We start from the raw sequence: 14,080 nt of genomic DNA on the forward strand, positions 1-14,080 counted from the left end.
CACCTAATGTAGAAGCAAAAGACCAGTAAGATTAAGGAAGTATGCCCAAAGAAAACATGATGAAACAGAAAAGGAAAAAAACAAAACACCATTGAGTCATTATGTGCTGCCCATCTACTGCTGGGCATGGGGCCTGCCCTAAAGTGTGGTTTGTATACACAGGAGACTCGCTTGAAGAAACTAATTTTTTTCTTTGTGAACAGTTGTCAATTGGAGATAGATTCTTTGGTAGGGATAAGAGCTTGTCTCTACTTCTCCTCTCAATGCTGGGGCCCATTCTGGCTTGGATTGGTACAGAACCTGTGCAGGCAAGATAACTTTTGTCATGGAGAAGTCGTTCTTATCCCTGAGGTCAAAGGTGGTTTGTGACTGTGAGATTCTTAAGTTCTTGGTCTGGGCATGGAAACCAGGCTTCTGGATCCTCTAAAGACCAGGTGAAATGCCAGAATATTGGCACATGCCTCTGATCCCAGCACTTGGGAGGCAGAGGAAGGAATATCTATGTGAGTCCAAGGCCTGCCTGGTCTACAAAGAGTTCCAGGTCAGTTAGGGCTACATAGTAAGACCTTGTCAAAAGAAAAGAAAAAGAGAGAGAGAGACAGAGGCAGAGAGTGGAGGAGCCCAGTGAGATTAAACCTCAGGAACCCAGCACTCAGGAGGCAAACAGACCCATGTGAGTTCAGTGCCAACCAGGGATACATAGTGAGATCACCTTTAAAAAATAAATTAAAAATTAAAGATCATGGAATTCAACTCTGCTCATTTGTGGGTCGTATCTGTTCTTAAACCTCCTGAAAGATGTAATGCCCAGAGACACTGCTAGTACTCTGGCCTAGAGCAGGACAAGATAGAGCTGCATCCTAGGCTGGCCCAGCACATCTATCACCCCTCCTGGACTTGCCAGCTGCTGCTAGGGGTGGCTTCCTCCTCCTTGACATCAACCTTGCTCCTTGACCACAGCCCCAGGCTTTAGATGGGAACAGTTTCAGCGTGGGCAGGAGTGGGTTTCACATTATCTGGTTCTCTGTGCTGCCCCCATGGGCAGTAAGAGAGGGTGTGCCATCGAGAGAGTGTACCAAAGAGAGAGTGTGCCATAGACAGAGTGTGCCATAGACAGAGTGTACCATAGGGAGTGTGCCATAGACAGAGTGTACCATAGACAGAGTGTGCCATAGACATGGTGTACCATAGGGAGTGTGCCATAGACATGGTGTACCATAGAGATTGTGCCATAGACAGAGTGTACCATAGGGAGTGTGCCATAGACAGGGTGTACCATAGAGAGTGTGCCATAGACAGAGTGTGCCATAGACAGAGTGTACCATAGGGAGTGTGCCATAGACAGGGTGTACCATAGAGGGTGTGCCATAGACAGAGTGTACCATAGACAGAGTGTGCCATAAGAGAGAGTGTACCATAGAGAGAGTGTGCCATAGAGGGTGTGTGTGCCATCTTCACACACACACACACACACCTACTGCATTCCACATTGAGAGAAAATGTTTGTTTTCAGCGTGTGGTTTGTTTCTTCCATTTAGAATAATCACCTCCAGTTCTATCAGTTTCCCTGTAGCTGTCAAATTTCCATGTATTATTTTGGTTTGGTTTTAAAGTTCAGTCCAAACTCACCTGAATCGCAATCATTCAGGCATGGTCAAAACTACAAATTCCCAGGGAGTCTTTAGACTGAGTAGCTAGAGTCTAGGACTAGAACTCACCTTAAGCTGCACCCTCGAGCCCCTGATGATTGCTATGTGCGTCGAAGTTTGAGAACGGTAAGCCCCTTCCATTCAGAAAGAGCCCCTCTCCACTTCGGTGAAAAGATGAGGACCCAGGTTACAGCTGCCCGGGACTAAAAAGCCCTTTCTTTCCCCTCACCTGCCTCTGCATGGCCCATTTCTCTTGGTGACACATCCTAGGGAAGCTACATACAGTCCCCGGGCCCAGGCGTGCGGCATGCACTAGAGGGCACCAAAGCACCTCCAAACGCCACTGAAGGCCCCTCCTTGTTCTCGTCAGTGGCTAGTGTTCATTTGTCCCCACTTCCCTGATGCCGCGACTCTTCAAGGGACACTGGAGTGCATGCAAGTGCACAGCCGCTAAGAAACACACCTATTAATTCTGGAGCTGAGGGACCTCCCCACTGCCCCAAGCCCTTACTTCTCTTCCCAAAAGGGATCCGCAGACCTCTAGGTTATTTTCACAGCTCCTTGGTCAGCTCCCAGCAGTCTCCTAACACCAGGCAGTGGTTTACATTGCTAAGAAACCCGAGACCTTGAATCAAAAAGTCAGGTTTTAGCATTTTTATTATTGATTCATTCTATGAGTACAATTAGAATAGGTAGTCTGGTGGTGGTGACGGCGAAGGAAGCGGTAGTATTAGTGATGAACTGGTGACGATGGCAGCATTGCGGCAGAATTGTAAATGGTAGAAATAGAAAGGATCCTGGCAGAGGGCCCATCTGGCTGGAGGAAAAAGGGAAAAAGCCCAAATTCTTGAGTTGTTATGATCCAACTCATGATCTCTCTCTGTCTCTCTCTTTCACACACACATGCAGAGAGAGAGACATTAGAATACTCCTGAGTCTTGGTTCTAATACACATTAATTTTCATCTCTTTCTTTCACTTTCCTTTGTAAATTCTTCTCTATCAGTGGTCAATACCCAGCTCATGAGTAGCTAACATCTTTTATGAGGACTTTTCTGGTTTTCAAGGCAAACTTGAACACCTTTCTTCCACACATATGTGCTACTTGTGTACACTTCGTCTTTAGTTTTTCTTCTAATTTGGCTTTTAAGAGGATAGCAGGATCTCTTTGCTCATCAGAGACCTGGCAGCTGCCTCAGGCTGGCCTGTCTTCACAGTCTCACATGGCCACCATGAGATCAGGCGGCAGAGAAAAAAGCAGAACGTACTCCGCATTCAGACAGCCTGTAACAAAGGTTTCTGTTTTATTTTGGCTTTTACGTTTTATTAAGGTATAATGTGTATCTAGAATAGTGAACCAATTGCAAGTGGAGCTCTTCGGCAATACGTTCCCCATAAATTAACACGCCTGTGTCACCACCACCAGGCTGAGACACAGACCATGACCAGCCAGCTGCCCTCCAACAACTGTGCTCACAACTGTGTTTCCATTTAACCTTATGCTGTGAGAAATGAGCGATGAGATTTCAAATATGAGAGCAGACGTATCAGAAGTCGCAGAGATCCAACTGCTCTGTCTAACCAAGGGAAACTGCTGGCGATGGCTGGAAAACATCACCGTTGATGTGGTCATCTCAGCAGGGGGTTGTGAAGTGAGACCAGCCACAAACGGCCATCTGCCACCTTCTGCTGGTCCCTGGGCTAGGGTCCTCACAGGTGCTGACTCAGCGGTGCCCTGGAGGTGTCCACCTCATTTTAAAGCACAGGAAACTAAGAGAAGTAGAACTTATCCTGACATGTTATTATGCTAAGAAGTCCCAATGCCAAGACTTCAGTCATCTGTCTTCCTGGAAGCAGCAGCACAGACGTGGGTAAGCGTGGGAACAGCTGGCCTAGAGCACTTCCCTCCAAGGAATTTGACATTTCCACGTAAAGTCTCAATGAGTGACAGAGTTAAGATTGGAAGAGTAGGGTAGAGGCCAGGTCCTGAACACAAGCTAACCAGGAGCCTCACTGCCCCCTGCTGTTCAGAGCTGTACATCAGAGACACCTGGAAGCAGAAAGCTGAGGGGGTCCCCTTACTCCACTCCTAATACTGTACGGTTCACCACGTTCACTCTTTCCTCAGTTTTTCTTTGTTTAATTGTTTATTTTGTTGACGGAGGGTCTCGACCAGCCCAGACTGGCCCTGAACACACGAGGCAGAAGATCGTGACCTTGAACTACTGGTCCCCCTGCCTCCACCTCCTAAACGCCGAGATTTTAGTTCTGCTTTACCACGGCTAGCTTGTTTCCTCCACCTTGGAGAAAAGAGGCTGGCTTGCCTAGTAGGTGTAAGGCCCAAAATTGGATCCCAGCATCTTTACAAAGGAGAGGTGTGTGGGACGGGGGCATTATCTCCTGAGAGAGAAAGGAGCATCTACTCCCATCGTGTTAAGAAATAAGCCATGCGGACAGTACCCAAGCCACTGTGTCGTGGGTGCTGAAACGGTTGGTCTCTAAGGACTGGCTCATGAACTCGGGACCCCTCCTGTCTTCATCTGCCCTCCTACTGTTCTCGTGTCCTGCTCCCCTCTTCGCTGTCATTCTCTTCAGATGGTCCCCAAGTTGGGTGTATGCAGCCCTGATCCCCTCCAGACCAAAATCATGCATTGCTAATCACATCCCGGATTTACACCTGCCTCTCCAGGCATCTCAAATCATCACCCCGAAATAGACTCCCAGCTGCCTTTGCTACACTTTGCGTTGTCAGTCTATCTTTTTTATAAAGCGTGATAGACTTAAACTGAAGTGCGCATATCACATGTATGCTTCCTAATGAATATTCATAAACCAACTTGCCCAGGGAAGCAGCATCTGAATAAAGAAACAAATGTGGCCATCACCCATGCACCCCTTCCAGTAGAATCTAAACCTTGACTCCTGCAAGTTAAAGCCTGGCTTTGAACTTGGTACAGTCCCCACTCCTCTGCTGTTTTCCTTCAGTTTCCTGAGAGCCATTTACACTACCGGGTGGAGCCGCAAGCCCTGCCTCTCCTGCTGTCATTGTTTACCACTACACTGCTGAGGGCATTTGACTCATTCCCCCTGTGGCGCTTACACGCGTGTCACTACTGGGCATTGCTGTGTATAGTTCTGGGAAGGAACTGTCTGGCCACAGAACACATAGATGCCCTTTCTAACTCCACCCCTCACCAGTATGCAATGTCATTTTGATTTCCCTTCCCTGTCACCCATGTCTGCCAGCAGATCTTTTCCTCCCCAGTTAGTCCATGCTCTCGGCCCTTCCTCTGTACTATCTTGCCCTGGGGACTGTGGACCACTTCCACATAATCCCCTCTACACGGCAACTCGCCGAACTCCACAGTTCCTGGTCCCCTGGCCCTTTAGATCCAGGTCTGTTGACATTCCCACCACAAATCTGGTCAGCAATCAAACCAACCCCCATCTCTCCTTTTGAGACTGTCCGCTTTAATTTTTTCCCAATGCTTTAATCCCTCTTCTGGTGAGTCTAGGATACCAGCTTCCTTGGCAGGAAAACAGTCCTCTCTATTAACAGTCCTTCAGAAATGTCCCTCTGAAAGACTCTAAATACATTTGTAAGCCCCCTCAACCCTAAAAAAATGTAAAACTTTAAAAAAAATCTAAAGCCATTTCTGATGACTCTCAGTACTTCCCCACCTCCCCTGGGAACCAAGGACATAACAGCTATGCATGCACGTACTGAGATGTTGAAAACTTTCCATCTCCCTAAATGGGGGCATGATAACCCTTAGGTTATGACTCAGTTACTGATGTTTTGACTTAGTCCCTGAGAAGGGGCAAAGTGACCTTCAGAAGTTTCCCTTTACCTCATCTGATCTGGCAATCACTCTCCAGCTAATTATTGGTAATAGCCTTTTTAAATAAGCCAATCCAATAAGTTACAGGTTCCGCCCCCTTGTCTCTGTGGTTTTTTGCTTTAAAAGATGGGCTGTAACAGCTATTGATGTCCTTCATATCCCGAACCTGAGGGACCCTGTCATGACAGAATAAAAAATCCTCTTGCTGTTTGCATCCGCATGAGTGGTCTCGACTGATCCTTGGGTAGGGGCTCTCTCCAGAAGAAAGACATCCTTCGGGGGTCTTTCACCTCTTCCAGGCCACAAAAGAGACTCGGTGGCAACAGGTTTCAGAGGTGAAAGCTTGTCTCAACACTCGTGTTCTCACAGAAGCCTTGAGTTGTAAAGAGCTTTTTAAAAATCCTAATGATTTGGCCAAACGCTCTGTGAGTTTTTAAAGTAAACCGCTCTTCTTTAGCGGTGACCAGGTTTTGATCTGAAACCAGCAGAAAGTGGGGCGTTAACTGGATGAGGGGAGAGCCAGTAACAGAAATTCCAGCTCCCCACTTTCCAAACTGCTTCTCCGTGAGATCAAGGTCCTCGTCAGGTACAGCTGTCAAGCATCTTCCTCCAAGAGAGAATGTTCGAGAACGCCTATCATTGTCCAGAGCCAATGAGGGTGGGGATAAGTGGATGGGTGGAGGTGGGAGGGTGGATAAACAGCAAACAAACTTTTGCTACAATTCACCACATTTTATGGAGGCAAATTAAACTGTCATGGTTCACACTTGCTCATGGTTTATTACAGTTATTACATAGGCAAACACATGGTGCAAGGGATGCTAGGCATTGATATTACCCAAGTTTTGTAATTTAGCAAAACTTTGCTGTCTTATATGTCCACCAAGACTCACACTTAGGCCTTTTCTTTTATATGCAGCATTTTGTTGTGTCTACTTTTCATTGAACGCTGTTTTTCCAGGGCAGTGGGGGAGGGGCACTCTATACCTGGTCACGAAGTTGTCTCACCCGGGTGAATGGCCGGCGCATGCCTTCTGTAAATGCAAAGGGGCGTTGTTTTTGTATGGACACATCAGGGACAAGATTCGTGGGCCATGACTCACCCCACACACCCTACAGGTTGATTACAGGCTGTCAGTGACCCCACATCACCCCACATCACCCTGCTTCTCTTAACCTGGCATTAGGCCATCCCCTGTATTACCCCCTTCACACAGTGCAGCTCAAATGTGAAGTTGACATCTTTGGGGTCTCTCCACCTCTCCAGGCATTCCTTATGAAGAACTCTTTAACCCGAAGTCATGCCAGTGCTTTGTTGGTATTGGTTAAGATGTCTGGTCCTCTTTGCCTGAAGCCTGAAGCCTGGGCTTCCTCCTTGATGGATTATATTATAACCCCAGCTCAGATCTGTTCCGCGCACAGAATAATCGCTGATCACGGGATCTTGGCTTTGACACATGGGTACCTGTATCCCCTTGCTTTGCCAGACACAAGAGCTGTCTTACACACTTCATCTGCCAGGGACCAGTGGGATGGGAAACCAGAACAGGACAGATGATGGAGGGGCCTGCAGGTGGCCGACAGCTGACAAGAGAGCTGAGTTTCAGGCACTAAGCAGTAGTGAGCAGGGCAGGGCAGTCTGAATTGGAAGACACAGCTAGGCTACAAAGGGAAGAGAGGCAGCAGTACCCCCACAGTGAGGCCTCGGGGACTCCGGGTCTTGTGTTTGGTTTGGCCTGTGTTTAGTAGCTGGGATTGAGACTATTTTATAGCATCTCATTGATCTAATCAAGGAGGCTCTGATAAGCCATGCTTCCTCTCTATCTACTATCCTCAGAATGGTCTAGGTATCCCCAGGATGGGCCAGTCTACCCAACTGGTGCTGGAGGCTCAGCCCTTTGCAGCTGTGGCAAGCCAAAGCCGAAAGCTCAGCGGCGAACCGTGAGGCTAGAGTACTGGTGTTTGTGCCCTAGACTGTTGACCTGAGGCAGGGGCATGCTTCTCTAGACTATATGTCCTTGGCATTATGCTGTAAGCCCCTTACCTGGACCTGTGATTGGGAGAAGTCTGGCCCCAGGCTTTGCTTCCTCTCAGCACAGCACAAAATCTCATTCTAGCCCTTCAAGTCCCCAGAATCATCCACCCATTTCTTCCCGTGACTCAGCGAATCAGTTCCTAAGAATGTCAGTGGCTAGACACTGCACCTAACACCAGGACGAAGCAATGTGTAAAACCAGTGGAGACTCTGCCCTCTGGGAAGGTTGCAGGCCAATAGGCAAGTATAATAAAGCAAAATTGTCTAACTGTAAATACTGATAAACACTATGGCAGAAAAGCAAGACACTCTGAGTGTTACAGCGGTTACAGCTGTGGCCTGAAGGTTCAGCTTTTCCCATCAGTCAGTCTTAATGGGAGCGATGCGCCCACCCCTGAGCCCACCCTGCCCTGGGTGTGAGAGGCAGCAATTGGGAAGACAGATGTTCTTTGCCAAGGGGAATTCAATAAATCTATTGCTGTAATGTAGAGCTGTACAGAATGTGTTCCGTGAAGTTTAGGAGGAGATTTTAGCCAAATGAGTGATACACTGAAATCAGGTAGGAATGACTACAGGGACCCATGGTTGAGATGCCAAGAAATACAAAATATTGGCAAGGCACGTGATGTCAGTCCTAGCACTCGGGAGGCAGAGGCAGGTGGATCCCTGGATCCCTGAGTTCAAAGTCAGTCTGGTCTACAGAGTGAGTTCCAGGACAGCTAGGGCTACACAGAGAAAAAAAAAAAGGAAGACAGATAGAAAAAATAAAGTAAGAATAGAAGCACACCCAGAATATATTTGTAAGAAATCTCAGAGTCTCTGGGGGACTCTAACGCACTACAGTGTCAGCCCCATAGATGGGCAGGGCACAACGGCCTCTGGACAGACCATAGGAGCTGCTGCCAGGCTCCTGGGGCTGAAGCAAGCCCTGCTCCTCTGCCTGTGAGCGGCAGCTTCCGTGACCTGTGGTAATCTCTCTTGGTGATTGATGGCCTGACACACCCACCAAGCCTAACCCGGCAAGGGCGAGCATCGTGGAGACTTGATGGCATCTAATGGGATGGGGGCTGATGGGCTTTAGCACTGCCCTCCTCAGGCGTGCCCTAACCAAAGACAACATGTTTCTAGTGCCAACCGCTCTGACTCACTTGGACTCACCAGAGTGTCTCTAAGTGAGACCTTGGAATTTGTCAACTGTTACCACCCCAGGAGCCCGAATTCACTCTGCCAGTGACCCCTGCTAAGTCTCAAGAAAGGGAGAGGCCTTAGAGCAGATTTCAACTTTCTTTTTCTCCCTTCTCCCCTGGACAGGGATTCTCTGCATGGCCCTGGCTATTCTGGAACTCACTCTGTAGCCCAGGCTGGCCTTGAACTCAGAGATCCACCAACCTGCCTCTGCCTCCTGAGTGTGGGATTAAAGGTGTACACCACCACCACTCCCTAGATTCCAACTTTCACAAACGCTCAGGCTCCCTGGGAATGTGATTGAAATGCAGGTTCTGATTTGGAAGGCCTCCTACAACGGCGAATTGTTAAGACTCTTATCCAGGATGAGTGAACATAAGCCTTCGTCCCTGCTTCATGGGGGCAGAACAGACATTGATCTGCCATTTCCCTCCTCCACCAAGGCCGGGCTAACCTCAAACCTGTGGTCCTCCTGCTTCAGCCTCCCAAGTGTTAGGATTACGAGGTGTGGGTCGCCACACCTGGCAACAAGCAATCTTCCGAGCCTCAGAATTGAAATGCAATGGCACCATTGGCAGAAATAAGGAAACCAGAGACAGGGACTGTTCTAAGAATAAACTGATAAAAGTTACCTTTGCTCAAATGCCTAGTATGTGCTTTGGCCACCTAGAACCTTTGCATTTGGGAAAGCGGACATCCTTAGTCTCCATTAATTCTATAGGAACGTTGACGTTCATAACAGTGAACTAGCTTCCCCTGCGGTTTTATTGCTGACTGGAATTTGAACTTGGTTTGTCAAACTCCAAACCTGAAGCCTACTTCCCTGTTACACCAAGCGAGAAATTAGGGTTAGGTAGTTCCAGCCCCATCTTCTCCACCTGGCTTACCACTGGAATAACCGAGACTTTCTTGAGTGCTCACCACCCCAAACCCATTGCAGATGGGGGAGCAGAATATTGTTAAAGCTCCCCCAACCCACAGCCACCCGTGAGAAGCCCTGATTTAGCCAGGATCTATTAAGCGGGGCAGCTGAAATGCTAACGGGTGAACGAGCAATCTTGTCAGAGTCCAAGCTCGTACATCTCCATGCCTACCCTGGGACTCTGTCCAGTGGACTAGCCAAACAAAGTGATGTTTCAGGAAGATGCAGAAGGGGAGGGGGTGGAAGTGGGGTTACCAAGGGAAACTGTGGGGAGAGGCGCTGAGAATTCAAGGCGATATGAGTAGCAACACACGTTTAGGAGCTGCAAGACTCAGAGTGGCCAAAAAGCGAGCCAAGCCCAAATCATGAAAATTAAGAACCCCCTACTCCTCTATGAAATATCTGACACTTAGCCCACAGGACACAGCAGCTATACGGGAGGCCGAAGCAGCTATACGGGTCAAGAAAAATGTCATGGGTCTAATGGACAAGAAAGTTCACAAACCAAGCACAGAAAGTCACTCTGGGGCCGAGCAAGGGGATGATGGCAGGAGACTTTGCTTCATACAGCACAATCAAAGTAGGACGAGAGCAAAGAGCCGCCATTAGAGACCCAGGCTTTGAGATTTTACTCCTAAGATTGGGATTGTTTCCAGCTAACGAGATGAACTAGACCAACTGTATGGGAACAGGTGAAACAAGTGTTTGAAAAGAAAAGGACCTCTTCTAGGGACCTCAGGGCATCAGCTCTTGCATAACTAAGTTGAGGAGCTGGGTCTGCAAACATCTTCTCCAATAGAAACCTCAGATATAAACTGAAAAGGGTCCCATGCCCTACTTCTCTACCCCCTTCATAGCCTGTCAAGAGTGTCGTTTTAAAGTGTATTTTTACTGTTTAAATATTTGAGATAAAAAGATATCAAAAAATTGTTGAGCTTAAATGGTAGCAAAGTCTCTCTAAGATTACAAAGGCCTAGAGTTCTATAAAAATGTGAGGTCAAAGGAGTCAGAAGATGTGGGGCATTCCAAACTTTCCATGACTATAACAAAATACCTGAGACAGCAGGTTTTATAAAAATAGCAGATCACCAAAGAAATAAGTGTTCAGTCCAAGAAATAATGAGGTAATGATTGCTCCTCTTTCAAGCTGATGGGAAGGTGATACCACAATCAGTTGCTGAGAAGTTCTGCCTGCTTTGGCCTTAACACCAGCCTTGACTAAAGTCAACAGCAGGGAAGAGGAGAAAGATGAGAAAGAGGAGAGGAAGATAGTTCCAAAAACCATGAAGGGTCCTTTAACTCAGGCTGTATACCCAGCAGATATTAAACCCACAGCTGGAACAACCAGGAGGGGCCCAAGACAACAGCTGCCTCCCTGGCTTCAGTCTGACCACACCCTCCTCACTCCAGCCAGACTCTGGTGAGTGGGACCCCAGGTGCCCAGAGAGTCCCATTTGTCTCCTATCTTCTTTTTCCAAACCATTTGCCAAGTAAAGCTTCCTCAGCGCGGATTCAATATCCGACCTCATGTCTCTCACAAGGAACCATCCCAGGGGCTGGTGAGTTGCCCTCAAGACGGGGCTCAGAGAAGTTGTGGGCTGTCACTCCCATTCTTCACTTCTCAAAGCCCTAATCCCCCTCTCAACTTTGTCTAACCAGATTGAAGACATTCTCTCCCTTCTTGCTCTTCATTGAGAAACAGCATTGTAAACAATTGCAACAAATAAATAAATAAATAAACGCATCAGCAGGACATTGCTCGTTAGCACCTCCCCTTCCTCACAGGTGCCACAATACCCCTCAAGACACTCTTTTTTTTTTTTTTTTTTTTATTTTCGAGACAGGGTTTTTCTGTAGCTTTTTTTGGTTCCTGTCCTGGAACTAGCTCTTCTAGACCAGGCTGGCCTCGAACTCACAGAGATCCGCCTGCCTCTGCCTCCCGAGTGCTGGGATTAAAGGCGTGCACCACCACCGCCCAGCTTCCTCAAGACATTCTTGCGCCATCTGCATGAATCGTATTTCAGGAAATGCATAAATGTTAGTGATAGCCCCTTAGATGTCGTGAATTTGTACAGTGTGTAGTCTTCACAGCTTTAAGCACTAGCCAAAGACTAATTAAAGAGACCTAATTAAAGGCTGCTTGTGCGTATCTGAGGAAAGTCGGAGGTACAACTGAGGTTCCTGATTGTTCCGATTTGTGCTAATCGGAGCTAACTTCTGCACTGCATTGCAGAGGGAAAAATTGCGGGTACATCAGTGTCCTTGCCTCCAGCACGCTCCTCTAGCAGGGGCAAGGGCGGGCAATAGAGGCTTCATTGAGACCTTTGCATTGTGAAGCTGCTGTCCCCAAGGTACTATGTCTAGAGAGCGCCTTCCACAATGGGCGCCCACATGACGTTCTGGGTCAGTGATTGATTTAACTCTCACCTGGTGACTTCTTGTCTGCTGTTTTGTTTACCAAGCCCAAATACCCTCGGATCCAAACACGCTGTGTAGGACTGTGTCACTGCAGTCTTTGCTTCTCTTGCGGGTTGTGGAGGGCGAATGAGAAAGAATGTTTGTCCCTGCCCTGTCCCTGTCCCGATGCAGAAGAGCTGGGAGAGGCGTTCTCTACAGAATCCCCTGTGGCTGCTGCCCCACTACATAAACAGAACATTTACAAAGTTAAACTGCCTGTGGAAAAGATCAATGTCAAGCAGTGACTGGAGGAAAATAGTGTTGGAGCAGGTTCTGAACCAAAGGAGTCCTTAGGAACGTGCATGCATGCATCATGTGCAGGCAAACATAGCCGCCTCTGGCCAGTTTTGTCCTCCCCTCTTCCCATTTCTTCATCCAATCCTTATCTCCTCTCACATTATATATTTAATGAACTTTCCTAAAAATCTTTCTGGAAAGAGAGATTCATCATGAATAAAAAGAACTATCAGGTCCTGATCGTGCTATCCAATCCCTTCAAACCCAGGTGAGATTGAGCAACATTTAAAAGGCCAGGAGTGTTTGAGATAGTATCTCATTGTGTAGCCCAGCCTGGGCTCAGGCTCACTGTCTTCCTGTCTCAATGTCCCAACCTGAGGTTCCAGGAGTGTACAGTCACACCCAGGAAGTATTTAGAAGACAATACCAGAATAGTTGCTGTATGGCTGTTTTACACCTGGCCAGCAAGGAATACGTTGTTTTAAGTTCATGAGAAATTCAAATAGTTTTAGACAGAGTCTGCGTAGGAAGAGACTAGAGAGAACTTTCTGGGGCAGAAATTCCAGGAGAGAGGAGAACAGAAGAAGAGCTCCGTGTTGCTTGGAAGAAGACGGGAAGAGGTGGGAGTGATGTTAGGGGCTTTCAGAGGAGGCATGGCCAGGACGGCAGCGGGCTATAGCGTTCTATGGAGGAGTCAGTGGGCTATAGCGCTCTATGGAGGAGTCAGGGCTCGGCAGGGCTGGTCAATGGCACCGCAGGAAGTCCTGAGCTAAGGCATTGAGCTGTGCCATGGGAAGGCTGTCTTGAGATACCAGGAGCTCAGCCAGGCTCCCAGCAGTTCCAGCTGTCTCTGATTTTCCTATAGGTTCTCCCCAAAGCTACAGCATCTGCAGAGACCTGGTGTCTTGATAGCTTGCAGAAGAGAAGTTAACAAACCCCAATGGCTACCCAAGAACTTTAGTTTTGTTTGTTTTTGTTGGGGGTGTTTGTTTGCTTGTTGTTTTGTTTTGTTTTTTTCTTTTTTTTTTTATTCTTTTTTAATTAAAATTTCCAACTGCTCCCCGTTTCCCATTTCCCTTCCCCTCCTCCCACATATTGCCCCCTCCCCCAGCTCCTCTCTCCCTATCCCCACTCCACTTCTCCTCCCCCTAGTCCACTCCCCCTCCCTCTCGATACTGAAGAGCAGTCCAAATTCCCTGCTCTACAGGAAGACCAAGGTCTTCCCACTTCTATCTAGGTCCAGGAAGGTGAGCATCCAAACAGGCTACGCTCCCACAAAGCCAGTTCATGTATTAGGATCGAAACCTAGTGCCATTGTCCTTGGCTTCTCATGAGCCTTCATTGTCCGCCTTGTTCAGAGAGTCCAGTTTGAACCCATGCTTATTCAGTCCCAGTCCAGCTGGCCTTGGATAGCTCCCAATAGATCAGTTCCACTGTCACAGTGGGTGGGTGCACGCCTCGTGGTCCTGATTTCCTTGCTCATGTTCTCCCTCCTTCTGCTCCTCATTTGGACCTTAAGAGCTCAGACGGTTGATCCAAATTGGGTCTCTGTCTCTCTCTCGATCCTTGTTTTGTTTTTTGAGATAAGGTCTCTCTCTGTATCCCTGGCTGTCCTGAAACTCACTATGTAAACCAGACTGGTCTCAAACTCACAGAGATTCATTTGCTTCTCCTTCCTGAGTGCTGGGATTAAAGGTGTGAGACACCACACCTGGCAACTCTGGAGTTTTTGACATCGTTCTCAGAACTGCACC

This window comes from Chionomys nivalis, chromosome 14 (genome assembly GCF_950005125.1).
Source record: "Chionomys nivalis chromosome 14, mChiNiv1.1, whole genome shotgun sequence".
Classification (NCBI taxonomy): Eukaryota; Metazoa; Chordata; class Mammalia; order Rodentia; family Cricetidae; genus Chionomys; species Chionomys nivalis.